This window comes from Perognathus longimembris, chromosome 23 (genome assembly GCF_023159225.1).
Source record: "Perognathus longimembris pacificus isolate PPM17 chromosome 23, ASM2315922v1, whole genome shotgun sequence".
NCBI lineage: Eukaryota > Metazoa > Chordata > Mammalia > Rodentia > Heteromyidae > Perognathus > Perognathus longimembris.
In genome coordinates this window covers 20,608,737-20,624,182 of record NC_063183.1, presented here as the reverse complement: position 1 = coordinate 20,624,182, position 15,446 = coordinate 20,608,737, and the positions used below count along the sequence as shown (strand labels likewise).

The window sequence follows — 15,446 nt, the reverse complement described above, 5'->3', positions numbered from 1 at the left end:
CCTCAGAATGCATATTCTAGAAGGGCTTATTTTGCAGGAAAATAAAAAATAAATGGAAATGAATGCACCTGTCTAATGCACACGTATGTTTTCACTGCACTCGACCTGATCGCCGCGGTTTTGCACTCGCAGCTGGCGACCCAGAGCGGATTTCTAGCCGAGGGGGCGGAGGGAGGTCTGCTGGGTCTCCTCTGAGGTTCCCACTGGGTTTCCGGTAACTAGGCTTTTGAAGGGCAGCCCCGTATGCCCAGAGTGTCCCCTCGACCCCGGCTGGGCCACCTCACCCGCCCCCCCCCCCCGCGTCCCCACTGTGCCCAGATAGTTGGCGGGGCGCAGCGGCTTCATTCCAGCACTGGCCGCCCCGACTCCAGCGCCACTTTGCAAACAAGTCTCCAGCGGAGGCTTTGGGGCGAAAAGACAGCCAGGCGGTGCCGGGCTCCTTCCCGGTGCCGGACTGTCTCAGACCTCCCGATTCCAGGCAGGGCTCCCTTTTCCCTGGCAATCTCTCCAACCAGCCAACTAACTGCTGACCGCTGCGCAACTGTGGGGGGGGGGGGACGGGGGGAACGCGCCGGGCCGGGAGCGAGGGCCGGATTTGGAGGCAGTGAGGTGGCCGGCCTGGCGCACGGCCGAGCGGCTCCCGGTCTTTCCCGGGAGCCCCGGGGAGCTGAGATTTCGCGCCCGCACGCGGGGACCGAGAGGGACCCGGAGGTGGCATTTCGGGGACCGAGAAACGACGTCCGGGGGCGCCATATTTCCAGTGGTTGTAGAGTGGGGAGAGGGGGAGCGATCCCTGCAGTTTTCTGGCTCCCGGGAGAGCGTGGCGCCCTGCCGCGAGGCAGGAGGGATTGTCACTGGGAAAGTTTGCGCGCCCTGGCGAGGCGCGGAGGCGGCTATCCCCGCAAGGGCGCTCGGGCTGCAGCACGTCGCCAGGCCGGCCCGGAGCGGTTTGGGGGCGGAGAACTGTGGGTAGGGACTCAGCACTCGGTTCGACGGGGTCCCCGTCTGACGGAGACGCGGCGTTCGGGCTCCCAGGCTTAGGGAACACGCCCCTCTCCCCCGCGGCCACCCCCGCCCGCGCTCCGCCGGAGCCGTGCGCTCTGCCGCGTCCTCCGGCCCCGCGCTGGGTGCCGAGCGTGTCCCCAGCGCCTGGGCTCGCTGGGGCGCTCTGCGCGGGGCGCGGGCGCTCACTCCCGATGGGAGAAGGGGACGCCCAGGCTCGCCGATCCGGAGTGAGGGCCCTGCCCTGAAGCCTCCTGTCGCCTCTTTGGCCTTGGTGGCGACACCAGTGGCGCCCGCCGCTGCTGCTGCGTGCTAGGCTCTCACGGGGTGATGCCAGCTGGTGGAGGCGAGAAAGGGGAGGGGCGTTTCCTGAAGTTGGGGGCTTCGGGCGACACGTGGGAGATACTTGCATTCTTGCTGTGGATGGGAAGCCTGCTTGGCTTGGAGAACGGAAGTTGGGTCAGATTCCCTGTGGCTTGTAGTGAAAACCAGACCACCACCCCCACCCCCTACCCCGGTTATTTCCAGAAAGTGAGAGATGAATTGTTGGTGTTTGCAAAGACACAAAGACAGGAGAACGGAGTTGTCCTGAAGAAATGGACCGAAGACTGCATGGAAATTACAAGTAGCCTGAAGTTCTGAGTACCACTTATTTGTGTGTCCAATCGCCAGTCCATGGGTGTGCCAATTTGGTTGCTTGCATAGACTGTCTTCCCTAGAGCCTGTAGACAGTGGCTTCTGTAAGTGGAGAACCTTGACTACAATTATACTCTTTACTTTTGAAGCTAGATAATGACATCTGCTTTCTGAAGGGGCCTGGTAAGGCGTGTTTGCTGCTCCGTGATTGGTTGAGTATGAGAATGTTACTGCTTTCTTTTTTTTTCCTTAGTGAAACTATCATTGTACTGGGTCATGTCCTCATGTGGGGGTCTTCATTTTAGAGGATGGAAAGCAAACCTCGGGGAGGGGCTGTGTGTGGTGGGATGACAAATCTTTAGTTCTGGCTGGTTTGCTCTTTTATGGCATGAAGTGCCTCCAATATGAATGCTACCCACTGAGTTTTCCAGATTGTATCTTCTGTGCTTGCTCACTTGGGACATCTCTGCAAAAACCAGGCACATGGTGGGAGTGACAGTGGCCTTGAGAGAGGAAAGATACCTGTATGGATGCTTTTTTTTTTTTCTTTTTTTGTGCTGGTTTTGGGGCTCAAACTCAGGGCCTGAGCACTGTCCCTGGCTTCTTTTTGCTCAGGGCTAGCACTCTGCCACTTGAGCCACAGATTTTTTTTTTGGTAATTTATTGGAGACAAGAGTCTCATAGACTCCACTGCCCAGGCTGATTTTGAACCTCCACTCCAGATCTCAGTCTCCTGGGTAGGGTAGATAGGATTACAGGTGTGAGCCACCAGTGCTTTGTTTTTTCTTTCTCTCCTTTCCTTTTCCCTTTCCTTTCCTTCATGTGCTTGGGTCTTTCTTTCTTTCTTTCTTTTCTTTCTTTCTTTCTTTCTTTTTCTTTCTTTCTTTCTTTCTTTCTTTCTTTTTCTTTCTTTCTTTCTTTCTTCTTTCTTTCTTTCTTTCTTTTTCTTTCTTTCTTTCTTTTTCTTTCTTTCTTTCTTTTTCTTTCTTTCTTTCTTTCTTTCTTTCTTTCTTTCTTTCTTTCTTCCTTCCTTCCTTCTTTCCTTTCTTCCCTCCCTCTCTCTCTCTTTTTCTCCCTTCCTTCCTTCTTTTCCTTCCTTCCTTCCTTTCCTTCTTTTCCTTCCTTCCTTCCTTCCTCCCTCCCTCTCTCTCTGTCTCTTTCTCTCCCTTCCTTCCTTTCTTTCTTCTCTCCCTTTCTCTTTCTTTCTTTCTTTCTTTCTTTCTTTCTTTCTTTCTTTCTTTCTTTCTCTTCCTCTCTCCCTCTCTCCCTCTCTCCCTCCCTCCCTCCCTCCCTCTCTTCCTCTCTCCCTCTCTCCCTCCCTCCCTCCCTCCCTCCCTCCCTCCCTCCCTCCCTCCCTCCCTTCCTTCCTTCTTTCCTTCCTTCCTTCCTTCCTTCCTTCCTTCCTTCCTTCCTTCCTTCCTTCCTTCCTTCCTTCCTTCCTTCCTTCCTTCCTTGTCGATCATGGGGCTTGAACTCTGGGTCTGGGAGCTGTCCTTGAGTTCTTCAGCTCAAGGCTAGCACTCTACCACTTGAGCCACAGCCCCACTTCTGGTTTTCTGCTGGTTAATTGGAGATAAGAGTCTCAAGGACTTTCCTGCCTTGGCTGGCTTTGAACCTCAATCCTCAGATCTCAGCCTCCAGAGTAGCAAGGATTACAGGGTTGAGCCACCAGAGCCGAGCCTTTTCTTTCTTTTTATTGTGCATTAAAATAACAGAAAACACTCAAGGTAAAATTAGCATGGCTAATTTAGGAGATAAATCAGTTGCCAGGAGCCTCCATTCGTTTATGGAGGTTCTAGTTTTATAGGTAGTACATTAAGCCACAGAAACAGGGCTTCTCAACTGGGAGCAAATGTTTTCTCTCTGTCTTTCTGCCTATTTGCATTTATCTAGGAAATACTTAAGAATTATTAGGATGTCTATTTTAGGCATTGATGTGGCATTTCTACCTCTAAAGGGAAAATGCATGCTTTTAAACTTGACCCTGATGAATGAATTGCTGACTGGGGTACTCAGTATCAGTATAGCTATAGGTGTTTTTGGTTTGTTTTTGTTTTTTTTGGACAGTCCTGGGGCCTGAGTGCTGTCCCTGGCTTCCTTTTGCTCAAGTCTAGCACTCTACCACTTGAGTCACAGAGTCACTTCTGGCCTTTTCTATTTACATGGTGCTTAAGAATCAAACCCAGGGCTTCATGCATACTAGGCAAGCACTCGGCCACTAAGCCACATTCCCAGCCACTATAGGTGTGTTTTGAATTCGCATTCTGTGGACATTTTAATTTATATTTTACCTGTGTAGGGTTTGTGCTAACACTGTCCCCTAGAGTATTTTAAAGTGAAGATAAGGTGTAGGAAGAGGTGTGTGTGTGTGTGTGTGTGTGTGTGTGTGTGTTCAAGTTTCTTTTATACCTCTTAACTTTATTCCTTCACCCCTTGGAGAACAGCTCCCAAGGGCAGTTCAGGACAGCTACAGGTGGTGAGCAATGTAACTGTTTAATGAACTATGCTTTAAAAAAAACATACACCTAAAGGTGTGCTTATTTATTTAAGCATTATTTTTGTAGTCACATAACATGTATGCTTGTGCATGTGTTAAACATTATACAATAAAAGTTAAAAGAGAAGCTGTATTGCAAACCTTCCAATCTTTATTCCCAAGTTTACTAACTTAGGATTTATTTTTTCATGCCTTTCTTAAAATGTTATAAACTGTGTTTTGTGGCCTCTTGCCTGATTTCTTATTATAACTACATGGCCTGATTAAGATCTGTTATTTATTTATTTTCCTATTAAGATTTTCTAACCTTAAAAGATTAGAAAAGGGGCTGGGAATATGGCCTAACGGTAGAGTGCTCACCTCGTATACATGAAGCCCTGGGCTCAATTCCTCCCCATCACATATATAGAAAAAGCCAGAAGTGGTGCTGTGGCTCAAGTGGTAGAGTGCTAACCTTGAGCAAAAAGAAGCCAGGGACAGTGCTCAGGCCCTGCATTCAAACCCCAGGACTCCCCCCACCCCCACACAAAAAAGAAAAAAGATTAGAAAATGCCTATGTACATTGGAAAGTTGCCTGTCAATATACCTAGGCTTTGCTTTGTGCTATGTGTTATGGTGTGTGTATGTGTGTGTGTGTGTGTGTGTGTGTGTGAGAGAGAGAGAGAGAGAGAGAGATGCCTTTTTAGGATAGTGACTCCAGTTTGTATGTGTGACATTATTATCCCTACAATTTGTGAGTCATAATGCCCTTTTTCAAATTTGGGGTAGTGGTTAACTAATACAGGAAGTACTAAACAAAGAGTTGAAGTAATTCAAAAACCTTCTTGGGCACAAGACAACTTAAAGAAGAAAAATATAAGAAGCAAGCCAGAATTAGCTTAAGATATCCAACTGGTGCCTTTTGTAATTACAGTACTTCCCTCTAGAACTTTTTAATCCTATTGCTTTTATATTTAATAAGGAGACCAGTTAAAACATAAGCCAAACAAAACTATTGGAAATAATGGGGATAAATGGTGGGTACAACCAGATGTTTTTCCTAAAGTTAAAAGAGTTAAGGAATTTGAAGCCTGCCAAATTCCCCTGAGTCCCCTACAACAAGCAGGCAATTTTGAAAGGTAAGAAAGTCTTGGAGAGAGATTGGGACTAAACAAAAGCAATAAAGAAAGAAAGTACTTAAGTTAGGCCTCTCTTGTAAGTTGATTATCTGACAGCCTTTGGCTCAGTGGCAGGTGCCCTTTGAATGACAGCTGGTGGACAAGTAAGGTTGGATACAAATGCTTTGTATTTATTTGTATTATGCCTTTATTTATGTGTGGCCCAGGGCTATGAATCAGGACTGGGCTCATTTGCTGCCCATTTCACAGTGAATTTTCAGAGTCAGTGCCAAGACCATGGTTTTGTTTTTTCCTCTTAACCAGCAATTTAATTTCAGCCAAACCAATGCTGTTCTGCAAATGTAGAACAAGTAAATGAACATTTATATTTCCTTTCTACTTTTCTAGCTGTGGTTTTAACAAACAGAATTTTCTGTGTCTGCCATTCACTCACTTAGCACATGTTCCTGAGGGTTTGTCATGTCCATCTGCTAAGACAACCCTTGCTCAAAGCCCACACATCGTGTCCCCAGAGAGTGATACTCCCTTATACTTTGTGTATCTGGTGGATAGAGGAGGAGGAGGAAAAGAGTGTTATTAAATGGCAAGTGAAGTATAGCACAGTCAAAGATGAACAAAGGATTCTCAGAAGGAGAGATGCAAAGAAGACATGCAGATGATCTGCCAACATGAAAAACTTCCCAGCATCCCTAGTGGTTAGAGAAATTCAAATTGAAAAGTAAGCCCATTGGCAGAGTGCTGGCCTTCCAAACACAAGGCCCTGAGTTCAAAACCCAGTACCACAAAACCGTAAAGTTTATTGTCTTGGCATACCTTGTAAAAGGTTGCTAACAGCCTCTGCTGTTCTCTGTTGCGTCAGTTCTCTTGCTTGTGGTTAATCCTGTCAATTACTACTAAAACTTTAGGGAAGGGTTGCTTAAGAGAGAATATTTGTGAACATTTGGAACCTGTGAGCCATAGACTACCCACTCCACATTTGGGGCCCTGCTTTATAGAAGTTAAAAAGTGAAAGCAAATAATGGGAGCCCCTTGTTCACACCTGTAATTCTAGCTATTCAGGAAGCTGAGGTCTGAGGATCCCTGTTTGCAGCCAGCCTGGCAGACAAACCTGAGAGGTTCTTCTCCAATTAACCAGCAAAAAGCTGGAGGTAGAGTTGTAGCTCAAGTGGTAAAAGTCCAATCCTTGTGTCAAAAAGCTAAATGAGAAAGTTAAGTGAGAGCACGAGGCCCTGAGTTTAAGCCATAATTCCAGCACAAAAAAAGGAAAGAAAGAAAATAAAAACAAAGCTAAATAGAAATGTTGGGAAGTAAAGGTCCATGTGAGGAAATGTTTTTGGACTGGAGATTGAATCCAGGGCCTTGTGCATACTGTGCAGGCATTCTGTGTAAGGATGTTTATTGTAGGACTAGTATAGTAAATAACCTAGAAGCTTCTGGGTGCTGGTGGCTCATGCCTGTAATCCTAGCTACTCAGGAGGCTGAGATCTGAGGATCATGGTTCACAGTCAGCCTGTACAGGGAAGTCTGTGAGACTTTCATCTTCAATTAACCACCAGAAAACCAGAAGTGGCACTGTGGCTCAAAGTGGTAGAGCACTAGCCTTGAGCAAAAGAGCCCAGGTGGGCTGGGAATATGGCCTAGTGGCAAGAGTGCTTGCCTCGTATACATGAAGCCCTGGGTTCGATTCCCCAGCACCACATATACAGAAAACGGTCAGAAGTGGCACTGTGGCTCAAGTGGCAGAGTGCTAGCCTTGAGCGGGAAGAAGCCAGGGACAGTGCTCAGGCCCTGAGTCCAAGGCCCAGGACTGGCAAAATAAATAAATAAATAAATAAATAAATAAATAAATAAATAAATAAATAAATAAATAAATAAATAGTACAGGTATAGCACCCAGGTTCTTAGTTCAAGACCCATGGCAAACAACAACAAAATTCTTGTTGGTAGAATGAATAAAAGTGTGTGTGTGTGTGTGTGTGTGTGTGTGTGTGTGTGTATCAGTGAAGCACTGCTGATATTATACCCAATTACCCCAATAGTTTTGCAACAGTCTAGGAATATAGCTAGCCTTACATTAGTTGCCCATCTTACCTCCCTCGCCTATGAGAAGCAAGGTCGCTACATGATCTCAAGGTTAACTAACTACCAGAAAACCAGAAGTGGAGCTGTGGCTCAAAGCGGTAGAGCACTAGCCTTGAGCAAAAAAGCTCAGGGACAGGACCACAGCCCTGAGTTCAAGTCCCATGACCAAAAAAACAAAACCACAACAACAACAAAAGAACTAGAAGCAACACGAATGTCTAGAAAATAAGGTAATATATGCATGTTGTGAGAGTTTTTCACAACACATTAAATAAAAATGATATGCAAAGTAAAAGCTAGTTACAGATTACAGTATATAGTATGATGGCTTTTTTGGGTAGTAATTAGAGATAAGACTATCATAGGCTTTTCCCACCCTGGCTGGCTTTAAACCTCCATCCTCAGATCTCAGACTCCTGAGTAGCTAGGAATACAGGCGTGAGCTACCAGTACCTGACTCTGATAGTTCTTTCTTGAACCCATTCCACTCTGGCATTTGCCTCACCCCTTTGCTGAAATGTTTCTTTCTTTTTCCTTTCCTTTGTATTGGGAGTTTAACTCATAGCCTTGCACTTGCTTGTTGGGTAGGAGCTTGGCTTTTTGCTGATTAGAGATGGAGTATAGTGGACTTTTATGCCTAAACAGTCTTTGAAACCTCTATCCTCTGCATCTCAGTTTCTTTCATGTCTAGGATTACAGGCTTGAGCCTCTGGCACCTGACTTGAAATATTTCTTTCTTTCTTTCTATTTATTGTTTAAGAGTGGGAGTCAAACTTGGTGTCTGACACTTTCATTTGCTGGCCCTATACCATCTGAACCACACCTCTAACCCCTCATTTCTTAAAGTATCAGAAGCACCCAAGCAGCCAAGGGCATCCAAGGGCAAACTGGTAGTGAGCTGCTTCAGCCTCTCTCTGGCACTTAGCAGGTGATTGCCTACTCGTTGGGACAGTTTACCTGGCTCTTCTACACCTTAGTGTTCCAGAGCTGGCTCTCTTGCTAGACATTGTCTTCTGAAAGTTGGACTGTGCTGTCACATGTCACTATGTTTAGTGAGCTCCTTCAGTCTTAGTTCTTGAGAGGTCATTGCTGGCTCTACTCATGGCTCTACTCTCAACTCCTTCCTTTCCTGCCATTCTGTGATATCACATCTGTGACTGATTTATTACCCATTTCTTGGCACTTAGCATATAAGCTCCAGAAGAGAAACCACCATCTGCTGATGGGTTCCCAGATACCTACAACACTGCCTGTGTTGAATGCACATAGTACATTCTTAACAACAACAACAACAACAAATTAATGAATAATTGATGAAAAGTCTTCTTAGCTCCAGAAGTTGGCCTTGGATGAGAGGAATCTTCCAGACTGAGCCAAGAAGAGCATTGTGTTAGATGGAAAAGTAGTTATCTTGTGGTACATTATTTTATGTCACGTGCTGCAAGCTGGGGGTCAAGTATCCAATGAATGAGCACATCTTGGCTAAATCCTTGTTGAGTGACAGGAGGCATTTGCAGGGGACAGCTCAACAGAGACAAATGCTTGCCCTCTCTCTCTTGTTTATCTCTAAAGAGGGGGCACTTAAGATGTCTTCTTGGTAACTTTTGTTACTGAGTTCAAGACGATAAATTGACTTGTCTGAAGTGTTTGTCACTGACCTTAATGTTCTGGCAAATCACTCATCCCCAGAGAGCACTTGATCACAGGGAGAGACTTCTCAGAAGCTTAGCCTGTTGAAGAGTGAATTCCTGCAGATGGGCGGGGCTGTGCTGTAGCTCCTCCCACTACAGCCTGCTGAAACTAGAATCCAATTTAAAGAGCTTGACATGTTTAAAGAAAAACTCCTCCCTCCTCTCTCAGTTTGGTTTGCCTCTAGATTCTAGCTTGTTTTCATGACTTGGCACTTGTCTGTAGCCCCTAATTTGGTTTGAGTGAAGCTACTAACCAAGTGTGGCCCTAGGTCACACATAACAAATCCTGGAAGGGGAATGTGGATTATTCCTGGGTTTGAGCCACTTTAAGAGGCTTAGTTTTCCCCTTGAAGGACTCCCTACTGGCCTCAAACTTGTCACTCCCTCCCTGGGTGCAAGGAGCTTCTCAGTGGGTTAACAAGTCCATCTAGGTAGCCCAAGGCACATCCACAAAGGAGTTTGGTTTAATACCCAAGAAAGCTTTTGTCCCTAGGGAACAGCTGAGCTTTATCTGAGGGAAGTTTACTATTATTCCTTACTAGCCTTGCTATTATTAGAGAAGGGATGGTTGTAGGTTGGCCTCTACTTAAACAGGGAAAGAACTAAGGCTTAGAGGGGTATGGCTTCTGGCAGACCTGGCATTAGAACCTCATCTTGCTGAAAGTCCCCAGGCAGTTTTTCCCTTTTTGGGGGGGTTGGGGGGATGTGGTGTTAGACTTAGCATGTTAAACTGCTGGTTTCTAACATGTCCTGGACTCACAGAACCAGATCTCAAAGGAAGTGGAGAAGGTAAAGGCAGTCCCTTGCTGCCCTGCACACTGGGCAGACCCAGCCCCTTTGGGATGCAGAACAACCATCTCCACAGGGTCACCTTTTGCTCCTTGCTCTCCAGCACCTCATCTTGTTACTAAGTAAGACCCTGTAGGGTTCCATTCTTAGGCACATAGAAAGGGCTTTTTAATTTTCTTTGGGGAAATTTAATTTTCTGGCAGTTTTCCAATGTGTTTTGTCCTACTTATATTATTATTTGGTTTGAGAAAATTGCCTTTCTCAGAGGCTTTTCTTATTAGGGTCTCTGGGTGATGTTACAGCTCAGGTGTGCAGGGCAGGGTATTCTAGATTTAACCAGCTCCTAGACACACTAATGGTCCGCCAGAGGATGACCTTGAGTCTGCTCTGACAGGAGGGTGTGAGCTGGCTGGGTAAGGGTGACTTTGATGGTTGTCATTGTCAAAGGTGGTGGATCATTTGCTGGTTTTGCTGGCGTGCTTGGGGATGGCACGTGGCTGTATCCTGTGATGGTAGCTGTAAGCTCAAGACTGCACTGTGGAGCCAGCAGTTCCCTCTCGGATGCCTATCATCATAAGGCCTTTCTGTGGAGCTGAAGCTTTATAAATGTGCCTGGCAACCACTTGACTTCTGAAAACACTTCTAAAACTTGGCCATTAGCATGCAGATTAGAACCCACCCTCAGGACCAATGTCCAAGTGATCCGCTATCTTAACTTTGGTGGTTATGGAAAATGACATGGGGTCTCTTCATTAGGGCCCTGTTTCTTGGAGGGTATCCTGGACTGACCACTTCTGGGTTTCCCGGCATTTAAGATAAACATTGTAGTTGTCCCATACCCAGAGATTCTGATTTGTTAAGTCTATAAGAAGCCCAAGAACTTGTAGGTGTCATCATCAGAAGATTGTTTAGATGTACCTGTTTGAATAGAATACTACTGAACCTGGGCTTGACAATCACATCTCTCCATACATAAGAGTTACAATGTAGAATGTTCCTAGCAGCATGTGTTTCCCTTTTCTGGGTCTGGACCAAAGCTACCAGGGCTTTCTCCTGCAGTAAATTTAATAAATTGCTAGATAGCTTTTTTATTTTTAAGTGTCACATTCCCATTTTTTTAAAAACCTAAGCACATGTAATTTATTTTTAAGATAAGTCTTTAGATGTTATGTTTCTTGATGTAATGATAATATGTGAACTAAACTGAAGATTTTGGACATAGTTCAAGGAAGCTTTGTGGTTTTAAATGGCACAGGTGGTTAGGAATGGCCTTTGATGGAAATATGTTTGTATTCCTGGGCTCTGTGTGCATGCCTCAAGAACTGGTGAATGCTTGGAAATGGGAAAGGAAGGAGATTCAGTTGTGAACACACAGTAGATTTTTTTTTTTGGCCAGTCCTAGGGCTTGGACTCAGGGCCTGAGCACTGTCCCTGGCTCCCTTTTGCTCAAGGCTAGCACTCTGCCACTTGAGCCACAGCGCCACTTCTGGCCATTTTCTATATATGTGGTGCTGGGGAATTGAACCCAGGGCCTCATGTATACGAGGCAAGCGCTCTTGCCACTAGGCCATATCCCCAGCCCCCACACAGTAGATTTTGAACGTAGATTGTTTTTTAGCAGAGTTTGTTTTCCTTTTCTGTTTGTGATGCTATTTTGACCTAGTCTGTAGTTTTTAATTACTACATTTGTTAAAACACATTCTTACCACAAATACAATAGATCCTGGTAACCTATGTCCATACTTGGCAGATATTTTAAAAATCGATTGCCCTCTCTGAAGACAGCATTTTCAGGTCTCTGTTCTTCCTTCTGGCAGAATGGAGACTTATAGGGGAGAATGATGAAAGGGGTGCCGTTGATCAAGATGCATTGGCCTCACAAAATGACATGGTGAACTGAAATCCCTCTTTGTGTAACTTCTTAAAAATAATAATAAAGAATAGAGACCTTTCTTTTCACTTTGTTTTTTTTTTTTGGCCAGTCCTGGGGCTTAGACTCAGGGCCTGAGCACTGTCCCTGAGCTTCTTTTGTCAAGGTTAGCACTCTACCACTTGAGCCACAGCACCAGTTGGGGCTTTTTCTGTTTATGTGATACTGAGGAATCCAAGCCAGGGCTTCAGTTGGGGCTCTTTCTGTTTATGTGGTACTGAGGAATCCAAGCCAGGGCTTCATGCATGCTAGGCAAGTACTCTACTGCTAAGCCACATTCCCAGCCCTGGAGACCTTTCCTTTTAGAAAAGGGAACCAAAATTAAATTTCTGTCATTGAGACATATTATTTATTTAATTTGTTTTTGCCAGTGCTGGAACTTGAACTCAGGACCTGAGCACTGTCCTGAGCTTTTTCACTCAAGGCTCTATCACTCAAGTACTCTATCACTTGAGTCACACGTCCACTTCTGGCTTTTTGGTGGTTAATTGGAGATAAACAGGGTTGGTCTTGAATCTCAATCCTCAGATCTCAGTGTCCTGAGTAGCTAGAATTAGAAGCCTATCCCACTGGTGCGTGGCTCCTCCAGACTCTTAAATCCTCCTTCTCCAAAGTCAGAGAAATTACCCTGCAAGGCACTTGCCAAATGGCTTGAAATAAGCGTCCATGCATATTTACGAAAAGACAATTAGAAGCCTATTTGAGGAAACTAAAGGCCTGCTGTGCTGACATTAGTCTGGGAGAGCTTGGTGCCAATTTGGGAAAGTCTCTTGGGGGCTTTTTCCCGTTCCCAGCCCCAGCTCAGACAGACTGAGTGAGGCACATAGAGAGACCGCCAGGCTCCAGAGAGTGGAGGACAAGAAAAGAGCGCATGTTCACCAGAAAGAAACGAACAGTGCTCCTGTCCCTGTTGCTTCTCCAAGGAGAATCGAAATCCTTGCAGATAAAATCAAGAGGAAAAGGAAAGGCCATTACACATTTATCAACCCTTGAATCATATTACTAGTAGCCCTGATGCCCTGGCCTGGTAGGCCTGGAATGGGCTTCCTCTGCCCCAGAGCACACTTTGGGTTAGAGGCAAGGACTGGTCACAGTGAAGGGAATCTTGCCAGTCCTCTGCCCCCACCCCCTCTTGCCACCCCTTGTACTGCTTGCTGCCTTCCATCTGGGGTGGAAGATGTGAAGAGTATTAAATTACTGTGATGGGATCCAGATGTGCTGCCCCCACCCCCACTTCAAAGCCAGCCTAGTGGATTATTACTATTATTATTTTTAATGAAACAGACTACTTTAAACTGATGATCTTATTTGCTAGTCCCCCTTATATGTACAAGGGATGAAGGTCAGGAAAGAGAAATGACAGGTCAGTATGTATTCCCATTGCTGGAGATGCTACATCACCAGGCTGTTTCTCTTGGCTTTGGGCCTCAGATGATGACCTGGAGGAGAGGGAACTGGGGAAACCTCTGCAATAGCAATGGCCACAGAATGTTTATGTTCGACACTGGGCAAGGATTTATATGCTTTTGCCAAGATCCACAGGGGACAGGTGTGCATTAAGCTTTTAAAATGAAAATGTAGAAAGGATGAGAGTTTATAGCAATTCTTTAGCTTAAGTAGGGAATTGGAAGGGGCTCTAATGTAGAGGCCTGGAGAGGATGTGACAAAATGCCAGATTGCTTTTGCAGGAAATCAGAAGCTTGCAGTATTTTTGCCACACAGTTGAACAGTAGATTGCATGCGTGTGTTAAAAGTGGTTTGATGTATATGCTCATTTTGTTTCTGTGCGCTAAGCCCTTCATCGGTGGTCCAAAGTCTGTTGTTAACTGACTACTAGCATGTTGGGCTGCAGAGGTCAAGGATGATTACCTTAGGAAGTTGGACTTGAGACAGGTCAAGTGCATTGAATTTGTGCTTGCCATTCCATAGGTGTTGGCTGTGTCCATCAGCCCATTACAATTTCTGTGTGTGTGTGTGTGTGTGTGTGTGTGTGTGTGTGTGTGTGTGTGTGTGTGGTGGGGGTGCGTGCTGGTCCTGAGGCTTAAACTCAGAGTCTAGGTGCGGTTCTTGACTTTTTTGGCTCAAGGCTAGCACACTACCATTGAGCCACAGTTCTACTTCTAGCTTTTGGGGGTTTTATTGGAGATAAGCATCTCAATGACTTTTCCTGCCTGGGTTGGTTTCTATGCTTGATCCTCAGATACCAGCCTCCTGGGTAATAGCTAGGATTATAGGCATAAACCACCAGTGCTTGGCTATAACTTCTTAATCCTGTCATTGGATTAATTTAAAGGATTGTGTGTGTGTGTGTTATGTATTTGTTTATATATGGTAGTGTGTATGAGATATATATATATACATATATATATATACCTAGGTACATCTATTTACACACGCACACACACACACAATTTATTGGGAAACCAGATCCACTCAGATTTGTGAGCCCTCTGTTTCTGAAGGATCTGCATTATTGGATTAACCAACTATCATTTGAAAAACATTGGAAAGAAAATTGCATCTGTGCTGAACATATACAGACTATTTCCATCCCATTATTCCCTAAACACTATATTATACCAATAATTTACATAGCATTTACATTGCATTAGGTATTATAAGTAACTAGGATGCTTTAAAGTATTCAGGAGGATATACATCACTTATATGCAAATACTGTAGCTTTTTTTTTTTTAATGTAAGAGACTGGAACAGCCACAGATTTTGATGCCTGCTGGCAGGGATGGTTCTGGGACCAATTCCCTTATGATACAGAGAAATAACTGTATAGAACAGTCAGCAGTGGCAGAAAGTTTTTGAATGGCTGAGGTTTGTTTTTTTTTGTTTTTTGTTGTTATTGTTTTATGCTAGCATTGGGGCTTGACCTTAGGGCCAGCACTGTCCCTTAGCTTTTTCGCTCATGACTGGCACTCTACCACTTGAGCTAGTTAATTGGAGATAAGTGTCCTACCAGCCTTCTTACCCTGCCTGGCTTCAAACCAGGATCCTCAGGTTTCAGCTTCCGGAGTAGCTAGGATTACAGACTTGAGCCATCACCCATGGCCTTTTTTTCTTTTCTTTTCTTTTCTTTTCTTTTTAATGAGGTTTGAATGCTAGGTGATGATGCACTTGGCTAGGCAGGTACTTTACCATTGACCCACACTTTCCACCCTTCTTGGCTTTTAGTTATTTTTGCCGGCTGTAGTCCAACCCTACAACAAGCAATTACTCCTCTCCAGAAAGGGTGTTTTGAATTGAATGTAAAACTGTTGAAATAGCTCTCTTGTGAAGCAGTTGAAATAACTCTCTTGTTCAAGCAACATTTCCTGGTGAAACAATGTTTCCAAATGAAACAAACTGATTGTTGAGGTAGGATTTACTTTGACTTGTAGAGGAAAGAGGACAGTTAAAAAGTATCCATTCATTCAACTCCTGCTCAAGGCTGGGAAAACCCTGCTGCAGAGTAAGGGAGGATTCCTGCCCACCCCCTACCCACTTCTCTCTCTGGCAAATTACCCAAGAGGAGTGCCAGCTGCCAGGCTGTCCTGGCACAGGGAACAATATGTACCGTGGGTTTGGTCAGCCAACCAAGAGGCTCTGTGACTGGCAAGTTTTTCCTGGGGCTGGAATTTATGGTCTTAGTGGTGTGTGAGGCTGAGAGAGTTCAGATTTGCAAATTCCATTGGACTCTGTGAATTGTG

The 15,446-nt window shown here is 45.1% G+C and overlaps 1 protein-coding gene across 1 annotated transcript in view; it reads left to right on the top strand.

The window, feature by feature from the left end:
* Tln2 (talin 2) overlaps nt 1–15,446 on the top strand; it is a 321,645-nt gene that overhangs the window by 312 nt on the left and 305,887 nt on the right. The window lies entirely within an intron of this gene.